Below are 12,150 nucleotides of genomic sequence, written 5' to 3' on the forward strand. Positions count from 1 at the left end.
ATTGTTTATTGATTATTTCCATCAATATTGCTTGGCATAGTTGGCAGGATATCAGAAAAACCCATCTGAGGTTACCTGGAGTCTATACTGGACTAGCGCCTTGGTACCAAGCACAGCCCCTTGAGCCCCCCTGGCTTCACAGAACCCTTCAGGTGCGTTGGTGAGTTTTTCCTGATATCTAGATCTCCTTGTATTAAGTGACAGTCTATGACTTTTATTTGAGCTGTTATCTTAAGACTTGGAGTCTTAAAGGGGTACTGTTACATTTCCTAGGTGAAGAGAACCTAGGGAAAGATCCTAGGCAGAGGGTCTAGGAGTATAAACTTTAAAAATTGTGAATCACTATACTGTACACCCATAACATATAATGTTTTATATCAACTATACTTCAATTTTAAAAAAATAATGATTATATTTTATGGCCTGTCTACCTAAAAATAGTTTCTCCAATTTTTGGTAACTTGAAACTTCAGAGTTTTGCTAAGTTAAATTGAATGATGAGAATTCATTGAATATCCAGATCATTTCTCATTAAGATAAAATACTGAAACATTAATTGCTAAGCAAGTCTATGTTTACCTACTTTTCTTACTAAAGAAAAACTAAAGATATTTGGATTTATTAGACCTATGTCTTATACCACATTGAGGGAAGAATGTTATAAGAAAATGTACGTTTCTAGAGGTTATAAAATGTGTTCACAGATTTACCAATCAGAAAGTGCTGATATGACAGTTTACAATAGCCTGCTTCTCAAGAGATTAAGGTTTTTTAAGGGTTAAAAATTATAACATAGGTGTAATTAAAGCTACTAGAAGTAATAAGGGAAGCATTTCAGTATACAAGGAAAATAAGATGTGTGTTTTCAGTAAAAGGAGATAAGAAGAATGGAAATGCATTTTGTTAAGGGAAAAGAAAGTGATTTTGTCCTGAAGCACCTCAAAGAGAGATATTAAACTAATTAGGCTTATTTTGTATATTAAATTACATGGGAAGCATTGTCAAATAAAAGGTAACATTAAGCCTTCTTTATGTTGTGTTTATATATAAGTATTTGAGAAATTATATGAAATTCATATAAATCTTATATGTCCTAACATAAAATGTTATTTGTCATCAAAATTTAGGCTCACATGAAAGGGACTGAACCTGAGTATTAGGGAAATACCCTAGGTGACTTTCATACAAAAACAACAACGACAGGGACTTCCCTGGTGGTCCAGTGGTTAAGATTCCACGCTCCCAATGCAGGGGGCCTGGGTCAGGGAACTAGATCCCACATGCTGCAACGAAGATCCCACAGGCAGAAATGAAGATACTGCATGCCACAGCTAAGCCCTGGTGCAGCCAAATAAATAAATAAATATTTAAAAAAAACAAAGACAACACCAACAGAATCTGTAAAGATTATGGCACATGTAGATAAAGTCCATTCTGTTTTTGCAAAAATTTACCCCTCATTGTCAGACTTTTGCCATCCTGATGTCCTGGTAACATGGCAAGAGTCTGCTCCTAGATCAGAGAAATTAAGATGGGTAAACAATAGCTGTGAATTATAAACAGTCAGGGCTATGGGAAACCCAGAACAGCTTGGCACTTCTTGGCTCCCTGGCCAACCCCATCTTTTTGTTTGAAGGTTAAAGCCTCCCCTTGCTGCAAGCTGATGCCCTCACCATGAAAAAGAAACTTAGAAAATGTGTTTTCCACTTGGGGTATAGTTCTACAGTCTCCAGTGATCAAGGCAGCCACTTACTGGGCAAATCAACAAAAACCTCACAAACTTCTTGAAATTATCACTGTCAATACTATCACCCTCAATCATCAGGCAGTGTGGACAGAACTAATGGAAAAAACTAGACTCAAGTAGAACAAAAATTAATTACATGGCTTTGAATGAACTGATAAATATGATTATAATTTTACAACTTTTTGTCTGAAATATTACTAGCTTCTAATCTTTGTTGTCCAGATGCAAGGGAAATTTTCGCCTTAAGCTAATTATGACTTACAGCAATTTAGTAAATTATACCCTTGTTAAGAGAATTGAAGCATTTACCTTTTATCTCTACCTGATCCCTCCAGAATTTGGAAACTCTTAGGTTCCCAGCAGGAGCTTTCCAGGAAGGAAGGAAGGCCACTTCCTGGCAGGTGCAGTAACCTCAAGATATTTTGGACCTCAAGAAGAGAGATATCCACCTAAATCTGTAGCTATTGCAGATGGGATCTGATGACAAGTCCTTGGCATGGCTCTCCTGGCCTTGAGAGGTCTTTTAAAAGTTCAGTTTGAGATTCCTTATGAAAAGTTCCAGCAAAGCAAAATTTAAAAGAGCCTATACGATCAATTATACTTATGTAAATAATCAGGCCAAATTTACTGAAACCAGACTTATTTAGCAAACAAACTGGTTTTAATTTAACTATATTTGATAGAAATAGGATAAGTTTAAAGATAAAACATTATGTTTCAACAATATACCTTTATGGATATTAAGTTTTAGTGTTACTGTCTTTGAGGTTTGGTATTTTCTGCCTTCTACTCCCTAGTTGGCTTCTTGTTACTATGTTACATTATAATAAAATTTAATTGAATTATTAAAAGGATATTCGAAGCTTGTTTCTGAAGCTGATCACAGTAATGTATCTTTGGATGAAGATCAGTTGCCCCATGACCCACAACCAGGGGATTATACATACTGGAGAAAGACATGAATTAAAGGACTCTCTCTCCAACCTCGATGAAAGTGCCCTTATCAGGTATAGTAGCATATGCACAATAAAACCGAAGGGCATTGACTCTTTAATTTATATTTTCTACTTAAGAAGGGCCTCTGCACTGGACTGGTCTATGGAAAGAACTGCTGACCAACAACACTCACACCAGGATAAGAAAAAGATGACAACAGTAGTAAACAGCTTACCCAAGAACCCAGACCAGGACTGTGAGACCCATTCTACTAGTTCAGTTGAAAGCTTACCAAATGTTTGTCCCCCTATCAAAATCTAAAGTTATTGTTTTACCTCTAGCTATACTTTTGACCCTGTATTCAGGATGGCAAAAAAAATTCTTAGTAAATTTATCACAAAGTATACTTCTGGGGCAATGTAACCAATTGTTGGATCTATCATCGAATTCCTCAGTCAACATAAGACCAATATAGGCCCCTCTTAATACCTATCACTGACTTTCAGATGTACTTAATATTGCCATCCCTCTAGACCAACCCCCCTCTGGCCTAACCTTTCACGTTCAAATTCTTCAACATACTAGATGGACACATTAGTGTGTCCATCTAGTATCCTCAGATACTATCCTCAGTCCTCAGAGACTGAGCACAACTTACCCCAGGATCCCTTCACTCTGTCTCTTACTCTATTGAAAAATGTCTTAAAGAGAAAAATGCAAATAAATTATGCCAGCAACTCCCATATGTTAAATACCATGCAGATGACTTTTGGAAAGCCTACAAGAGAAATGACCCATAGTTTAATATTGTGTTGACAAAACTTCCAGTTAATAAGGCTATCAATGAGAGCACTCTGGGAGGGATCACTCGTGCTCCCCCAGGTTTTGTCTTCATATGTGGTACTGGAACTGATCCACTTTCCCAAGGATGGGCATATAAACGTCTTAATAACTGGTAAATAGAAGATTTATATTTATAAGGACATTATGTTACCCCATTTTCTGTACATAAGGAAACAGATGAACTTCCTTCCTTTCTTCATTACAGAGTCAAAAGATTCATGTTAGCAAGAAACCAAGATACCTGGTGGCAAGATCTTTTGGGAATCCTGGTTCCTAATGCAAGAGTATATGCAAACAAAGAGATGATCAGAAATCTATCAGCCACTATTGGTCAAATAGCCAAAAGACTGTAAAAAGCATTTTAGCACAATAGACACCCCTAAATTCCTTAGCCCAAGTAATATTAGATAACAGGGTAGCCTTAGATTTTCTTTCTTTTTTTTCTAAATTAATTAATTTATTTTTGGCTGTGTTGGGTCTTCATTGTCGCATGTGGGCTTTTTCTAGCTGTGGCGAGTGGGGGCTACTCTTTGTAGCCGTGCGTGGACTTCTTATTGTTGTGGAGCACAGGCTCTAAGCGTGCGGGCTTCAGTAGTTGTGGTGCGCAGGCTCAGTAGTTGTGGCACACAGACGTAGTTGCTCCGCAGCCTGTGAGATCTTCCTGGACCAGGGCTGAACCCATGTCCCCTGCATTGGCAGGTAGATTCTTAACCACTGCGCCACCAGGGAAGTCCCTGCCTTAGATTTTCTACGGGCTAAACAAGGAGGTATTTGTGCTATTACTCATACTACTTGTTACACATATCAATACCTCTGGAGAAGTTGACACACCCAGAAAAAATTTCCCCAAAAGCAAAATGGTTACAAGATGTAAGAAAAACTAACCCTTTAAATGATCTGTTCAGTAGACTCCTCTCAGGAATAGACAATTTTTTTCTGTTTTGCTTTACAGACGATTATCATTGTCACAGTATGTATTAGTATTCTTTTCCTAGCTATCATGACATGTATCACTGCTTGCTTTAAGCCTACTGCTAAAAGCATGTGTACAATATTTGTGTGACCATTCAATGCAATTGCTAAAGTGTACAGTCTCTAAAATATTTTCCCATTCGCATACCTGTGTGCTTGTTCACTATATCTGATTAGTTTACCCTCAATGTGGATAACTAGCAAATCTCTATACACATATAAACAAACAAAAAAAAAGAGGCCTAGTCCTGAGGGACATGATGGACCCAGGGCAAGCAGCAATCACTCTGGCATCAGGGGACAAATATTTTGATCATCAATGCTTTCTGTTGAAAGATTTACAATCTAAAGGGGGAAGTGATGAAAGAAATTTTCACATACTGAGGTATGGGGAAGTCATTCTGGCTTAAATGTAGTTAACTTGAATTTTGTACTAACTAAAACAGCCTGGTTTTAGCTTACCAAACATACATTATACATCTGCTTTATTCTATTTTATTTTTTTATTGAAATGTAGTTGATTTACAATGTTGTGTTAATATATCTGCTTAAATTATTAAAGAAAAGTATGCACTGACCAGAAGTAAAGAATGTCCATGTTAAAAATAAAGATTAGGGAATTCCCTGGTGGTCCAGTGTTTAGTACTCCACGCTTTCACTGCTGAGGGCCTGGGTTCAATCCCTGACTGGGAAACTAAGATCCCACAAGACACGCGGCATGGCCATAAAGTAAAATAAAATAAAATAAAATAAGATTAAATGGCTCCCCTCCTTGAATGCCAATGCTGGTATTCCTTCAATGGTAAGACTCCCTTCCCAGACACCAAGGTGATACCAACTAATTGTGAACAGGGTGATCTCTTTTTTTTGAAACGTTGCAGGAATGTATCCCTGACTTGTTTGATGTTCTTTGTTCCAACAATATATAAAACCATGTGAAAACCATGCTTCTCCAAAGCAGTTCCTCACAGTTATCTGAGAAGCTGTCTCTGGGGCTATAGTCTTCAATTTGGCTCAAATAAAACTCTTTTCTATTCCTACTATAGATTGTTTATTGATTATTTCCATCAACACAGCTAACTGGTTCATGTGTGCCTGACACTGGTTTCACGCTGTATGGAGTAAAAGAAATCATTAAAGACAAGTTCTGTCCTTAAGTAGTTTATAAGGAAACGTTTATCTGGGAAACATTTCTTGTATGCAAATAATTACCACATAAAGCAAAAGAAGTGCTAAATTAATGGTGAGAGCTCAGACAGCTAAATAGGTTCAAAGTAGGGAGTAGTACTTCCAACGTGGGCTGGGGGGAGGGTGACCAATGATCCTGGTTTGCTGGGGACTGAAGGGCTTCCTGGGACACAGAACCTTCAGAGAGAAATGCAAGATAGTCCTGGGCAAATAGGCCAGCTGGTTACCTTAATAAAGGCAGTGTTATAGGCGGAGTCAGAGAAGGCCTTGTGGAGGACAGGAGATGGAAATTGAAAAGAACCCTGTAGAATTAGTTGGATTGGATTGGCTACCTTCATTAATACCTTTTACATATATACAAACTAACCCCCTTCACCACTCTTACCAATAGCAGTCCTAACAATTGTGCAGTGATTCCATTTTCGTGAGTACTTTCTTTTGATTGTCATGTGGGTTGAAATCTTCTATCAAACATTGACTTCTACCTTCACTATTGTACCTGTGTATCCTACATAGTTTTCTAATTTCCAGTTGCTCTACTTCCCTTCAATACTGTGTTAAATGAGAGCTTTTTGTAATGCCTCCTCCTCTCCAAATGTATTAAATTACAATGGAGTCTGTATGGGTGGGTCAAAAATTAGAAAGAAGGCTGCTTAGAAGCAAAAATGGGTCTTCATTTGAATACAGATTCTCATAAGCAAGAGTTAGCTGACCTTAAACCAGAGAGGGGAAGTGTCCACCTATGTGAAATACTGTAAACAAAAGCTTATCAAACTTTAATGTGTAAAGAAACTACCACCTCCTCCTCCTATCCTGTAAAACTTGCAGATTTTGACTAGTAGGGCTGGGAGGGCCTAGGATTCTGAATTTCTAATAAGCCCCCAGGTGATTCCATTGCTGCTGGTCCTAGTACCATACCTGGGGTAACAAGGCTGTAAAGCAGAAAGGCCCCTTCTGGCACCTGTACTTGCCCAAATTTCCCTCCACTCCCTAAAATTCTTTTACTTTGCTGCTGAGTATGAAAGTCCACCAATTATACTTTCTGAAACAAAGTGCAGATATATTCACTACTTAACATTAACTTGTTTCATCAGATAGTTTTCCTCATTATACCCACTGAGTTAGGAACTTTAAGAATGGACATTGATTATTGTGGGTAAGTCATAAAGAATTTAGTAATGAGTCACTGTATTAAAGGGTGAGCATAAAGGTGGAACATGAAGAGTTTAGGAAGAAAGGTGGGAATTGGGCACCTGCAGAGTTCTGTGAAAGCAGGGGCACTTGGGGTTCTGCCAAAGGCCATATTAGCAAATAGGAGGAAGTGAAGAGGCGAGAGGCTGTTTATAATGAACCTCATAGTTTCATAGCTTTGCCTTGGGCCAGTCTGAGGAAACCTGATCCTAATAAAAATAGCAAGTCTAGTCCTTATTTTGTATAGAAAGATAATATGACGCCTGTATATATCAGTAAAGATTCACTGTTTTTTCTCAGTTTGCTTATGCAGTTGTGAAATTCAAGAAGTTTGGTAAATGCACATGCTAGTTGAAACTGTAGGAAATGTCTTCTAATAAATATGTAAGATTTCAAGATAGGATTTAGAGCTAAAATTATGACCAGTGACTGACAATACAGAATAATAGTGCTTAAATGAGTCAGAGATCACCGAGCCTTTTTATCCTATGGATGCAGAAACTGAAAACAAGCAGGTTTAAATGGATTTCTCAACTTCGTTCAGGTAGTTAATATAATAGTGTGGACTTGACTACCATGACTGTTGACTTTTAACCAAGGGCTTTCTATAATACTATGTACAAGTTAAAAAACCCAGGTTAACATTTCCCAAAAGGTTTCACATTTTAATGTAAGTTTTTCTTTTTAATGTATATAAGTGTTATTTTTTGTTTTTGTTTTTTTTTTAGGCCACACAGCATGTGGGAATCTTAGTTCCCCAAACAGGGATCGAACCTATGCCCCCTGCATTGGGAGCGCAGAGTCTTAACCGCTAGACCATCAGGGAGGTCCTATATAGAAGCATTTTTGTGCTTAATGATCTTGTACTTAATGGTGCAATTACTTTTGACAAATTTCCAATTTTTTGAAACTTTTCTTTTCTTTCTTTCTTTCATTCTTTCTTATAAATCCTTGTGTCACGAGCTCCATTTTAAAAAAATTTCTAGGAGACCTATGCAATTTATTATAAATGAGATCAACACCAAGATAAACCCATTTATTTTCTGAACATACTCCAGGTGTCACCAAGAGCCATCCTTTTTTTTTTTAACATCTTTATTGGAGTATAATTGCTTTACAATGTTGTGTTAGTTTCTGCTTTATAACAAAGTGAATCAGCTGTATGTATACATATATCCCCATATCCCTTCCCTCCTGCACCTCCCTCCCACCCTCCCTATCCCACCCCTCTAGGTGGTCACAAAGCACTGAGTTGATCTCCCTGTGCTATGCAGCTGCTTCCCACTAACTACCTATTTTACATTTGGTAGTGTATATATGTCAATGCTACTCTCTCACTTCGTCCCAGCTTACCCTTCCCACTCCCTGTGTCAAGAGCCCTCCTTTTGATAAAACAGTAAAATCTCCTCTCTTATCCTGAAAGGAAGCCTGGTTTTCTTCTGAAATTCCTCCACCTACTATACACATATTTCCATGTCTGAATTTGGATAGCTAAAGGCAGATGCGAAGTAGACGTTAGAGTCAAATGAGACATACATGTGGGTCCTGACCTCTGATGTTACCCCACCTGTCAGCTTAGCCTACTTGGTTAGGACACACCTTGAAGCAGTTGGAAGGTAAATATTAAACAAATAAAGGTTAGTATGTACTACTTCACAATGGAGATTGTAAAGCAGTGAAATTTCTCACCAGGAAAGTCACAGACTAATATGTTACTTGCCCAGGCTCCACCTTCCCCCTTGTCAAAAATGTATTATGATATCAGACTTTCATACTCTAATGTGAGTTTTTTTGTTATGTTTTTTTTTTTTTTTTGCGGTACGTGGGCCTCTCACTGTTGTGGCCTCTCCCGTTGTGGAGCACAGGCTCTGGACGTGCAGGCTCAATGGCCATGGGTCATGGGCCCAGCCGCTCTGCGGCATGTGGGATCTTCCCGGACCGGGGCACAAACTCGTGTCCCCTGCATTGGCAGGCAGACTCTCAACCACTGCGCCACCAGGGAAGCCCTCTAATGTGAGTTTTAACTCAACTTATTGCATTTTCTAAAACAATTTGGATCTTATACCTCTGTGCTACTCTACGTAAGAGTGACAAAAATGTGAGGTCTCCAATCTTATCTGTTACTGACATTGGTAGAGGACAAGAAAGCATTGTTTTAGTGGAGAAGGTTTTCAGAACCCCTGAAATCCCTGAGAACAGACTATTCTGGCATTATCGTTCTGGTGCCCGCAGGTTAATTCATTAGGTAATAAAGCACAGAGTTCACTATAGTCAGCCTAAAAGGTGAATGCAAAATTTTGGATTCAATGTCTCTGAAAACCTTTTTAGAGGAGTTCTTCAAATACAAGAGAACTGAATTTATGTTATGCCAGCAGGACTTTCTTTTTAGTGCCCCATTCAGTGGAATTTTATTTGGAATACTTCTGGATGTTAATTTATAATGTCTTCAGGACTTATGTTTAAACAACATGTTTTTAAATAGATTACTTTAGAGGCTGATGAATCAGAATAATAAAAATAAGAAATATGTACATTCATTTCTCAGAGGAAAGACATTAGATAAACCCAGAGTAATATTGGTATTTATTGTCTTAAGATTGCTCTTTCTTTTCCTAGTTCAAGAAAATGTACTTAATAATTTTCTGAATGTCTCTAAAAGTCCGGATGTCATTTCTCTATGTTGAAATTTTGTCTGTTTTAATGAGATTTAATTTATATACAGCAAAACTCACCTGTCAGAGATATTTAATTGTCCTGTAAATCGATCCAATGAACTAATCACTGCTAATGTTTTAACAGGTATGGACTTATCAATGTGTTCTCTAATAGAATTACACTCTGGGAACTTTTTGAAATAGAGTCTTACCCAAAGTCAAGATTCTTCTGGAATGATTCCAAGGATGCTTGCAAATCTGTGGTCAGAGTATTTTGGCACAGACAGTTCTCAAAACAATCTTACCACATAGACCCTTAACTAGCAGCCCAATCCTTTATAACAGTATGGCTGGACTGCCTCTATAAAAATTTTCCCTATAATTACAGAGCTAAATGAGAATTCCCCTTTCTGATGTGTAGAACCTTTTTACAGGTCAAGAATGAGATAGTATAAAGTAAATCCCTTCAGTGTGAGAGACAGAACATAGCATGTAGAAATCTGTGCTTTCCTTTTTAAAATAAATAAATAAATAACTAGCACACATCCCTCTAATACCTTTTTTACCAGAATACCTTTAAATACAATCATTTGGCAAATGAATAAATATTTACTGAGCACCTACTATGTGTCAGACACTATGCTGTGTGGTTTTAAACGTACACATTTCATTATTCTTACTATACCCATTCTTCCCTTTTATAAAGCCAATCCAGTGTTTACAATGCTTACAATCAAGGCTCTAAATTTCACATATGTAAATATAAATAAAATGGTTATATGATTTATATATCCATTAGACCATATTACTTGAGGTAAAAGACTACCTGTTCACTTTTCTACCTCTGAGCCTGAGCCTAGTCCAATGCCTGCCACTTAGTACATAGGATCTCATTAAATCTTTTTTGAATAATTCTTTTTTTGGGGGGGCTGGCCCTGTGGCTTGCTGGGTCTTATTTCCCTGACCAGGGATCGAACCCAGGCCATAGCAGTGAAAGGGCCAAGTCCTAACCACTGGACAGCCAGGGAATTCCCTGGAATAATTCTTAAAGAAATTGTGGAATGGTTTGTTGGACAGATCATTGTGATTAGTTCTTCATAAGTGTATTACTGATATAAATGGTGTTTCAAGTTACTAGGTAAAGGGGAGTAATATGTGAACTTGACCTTCCTCAACAGTGCTTTGTACGTAACGGGTACTCAATAAAGATTTAATTAAATGGGGAATTTTAAAAAGCATTGTGAGGGGTACAAAGCTCTATATGACATGGTTTTATAAAAATATATGTAATCAGAGACTCCACTTCCCTAGTCCCCAGGCTTGGGGTTTACTCATGCCCTAGTTTTTCCTCAGAGTGTAAATACTGGATCCTTGTAGTCTAGGACGCTTGGAGAATCCAGGGTAACCAGTGCACAGAATTTCTTGCTGCTATCATGAAATGGAATGCTGATAGCAAATGGCAACTGGCCTCTACAGAGTGCTGGCTGGTCCTCTGTTCTGGCTTCTGCCAAGGCACTGGCAGGATACTTGTTCATAACAATATCCTCTATCCACATGCACTACTGCCTTATGGGCCATAATCTGGTTCTGGACCCAGAATCAGGATGTGCTCAAGCATTTGCTACTTTATGGACCCAAGGCTCTGGCTAATTTTTCTCTTTTCCTCTTTGGAAGCAGGGCAAATTACTGCTAAATTTAGCTCCAAACGGAAAGATACATTGTTTTTCTAGCCTGAAGTTCCAGCCAAGCCTTCATCCTCAGAGTTATGACCATCTTCTAAGTCCCTGGGCCCCACAGAAGAGAAGAAATAGCTCTTTATTTGTATTTATGGGCCCTCCTTCCTGTACTTTCCTTGGTTCCTGCCATGGGATTCAAAGAATGGACAGTAACTACCTTTTAGGCAGCCAAGTGGGCGATGGTCTTGCTTGGACGTGGCCAGCCCCCATACTGCCTATTTTCTGTTGTTTTGTGGACATTCCAGCCTCTTCGCTCCATCTTGGATCCTTTGCTACCTATGAAAGGAGAAAGAGCTTCTATCAGCCTTGGGATCCTCTTTTCTCTGGGTTGACCTTTGTTTCTTGAAAACTCCAAAACATTCCCTGGCTTTTATGGTTCTCCTTTGTGCAGCCTTCTATAAATACCCATCTTTTCCCGAGCAAATAAAAGCAAGGACATAGCTGGGCAGTTCCTTCTGGGCTTAAGAGTCTTTGATGATTACTCCCAAACAAAGCTCAGAGCTGCTAACATTCCCAATTGACTGTAGGGACCTTAGAGTGGGTCTTGATGGCTCTTTGAAAAGGATTAAGTCTTCTTTTCCTCTTTCAGAATTAACCTCCTTAATTCTAGAAATCTTGGAGGCAGTTTCACAGCTTTAGCCTATGTCTCTGCCCTTCATTAAAAGCAACGTCTCGGGCTTCCCTGGTGGCGCAGTGGTTGAGAGTCCACCTGCCGATGCAGGGGACGCGGGTTCGTGCCCCGGTCCGGGAGGATCCCACATGCCACGGAGCGGCTGGGCCCGTGAGCCATGGCCTCTGGGTCTCCGCGTCCGGAGCCTGTGTTCCGCGGCGGGAGGGGCCACAGCCGTGAGAGGCCCACGTACCGTAAAAGCAATGTCTCTGA

At 38.8% G+C, this 12,150-nt stretch overlaps 1 long non-coding RNA gene across 4 annotated transcripts in view; it reads left to right on the plus strand.

The window, feature by feature from the left end:
- LOC141278548 (uncharacterized) overlaps positions 1–12,150 on the plus strand; it is a 47,428-nt gene that overhangs the window by 18,674 nt on the left and 16,604 nt on the right. For 2 of the 4 annotated variants that reach the window (XR_012331371.1, XR_012331370.1), the window contains exon 2: positions 1–160. This is a non-coding gene — a long non-coding RNA (uncharacterized lncRNA). The remainder of the gene's footprint in view (positions 161–12,150) is intronic. The other 2 variants (XR_012331372.1, XR_012331367.1) reach the window with 1 other exon arrangement.

Source organism: Tursiops truncatus, chromosome 1, assembly GCF_011762595.2.
Source record: "Tursiops truncatus isolate mTurTru1 chromosome 1, mTurTru1.mat.Y, whole genome shotgun sequence".
Taxonomy (NCBI): Eukaryota; Metazoa; Chordata; class Mammalia; order Artiodactyla; family Delphinidae; genus Tursiops; species Tursiops truncatus.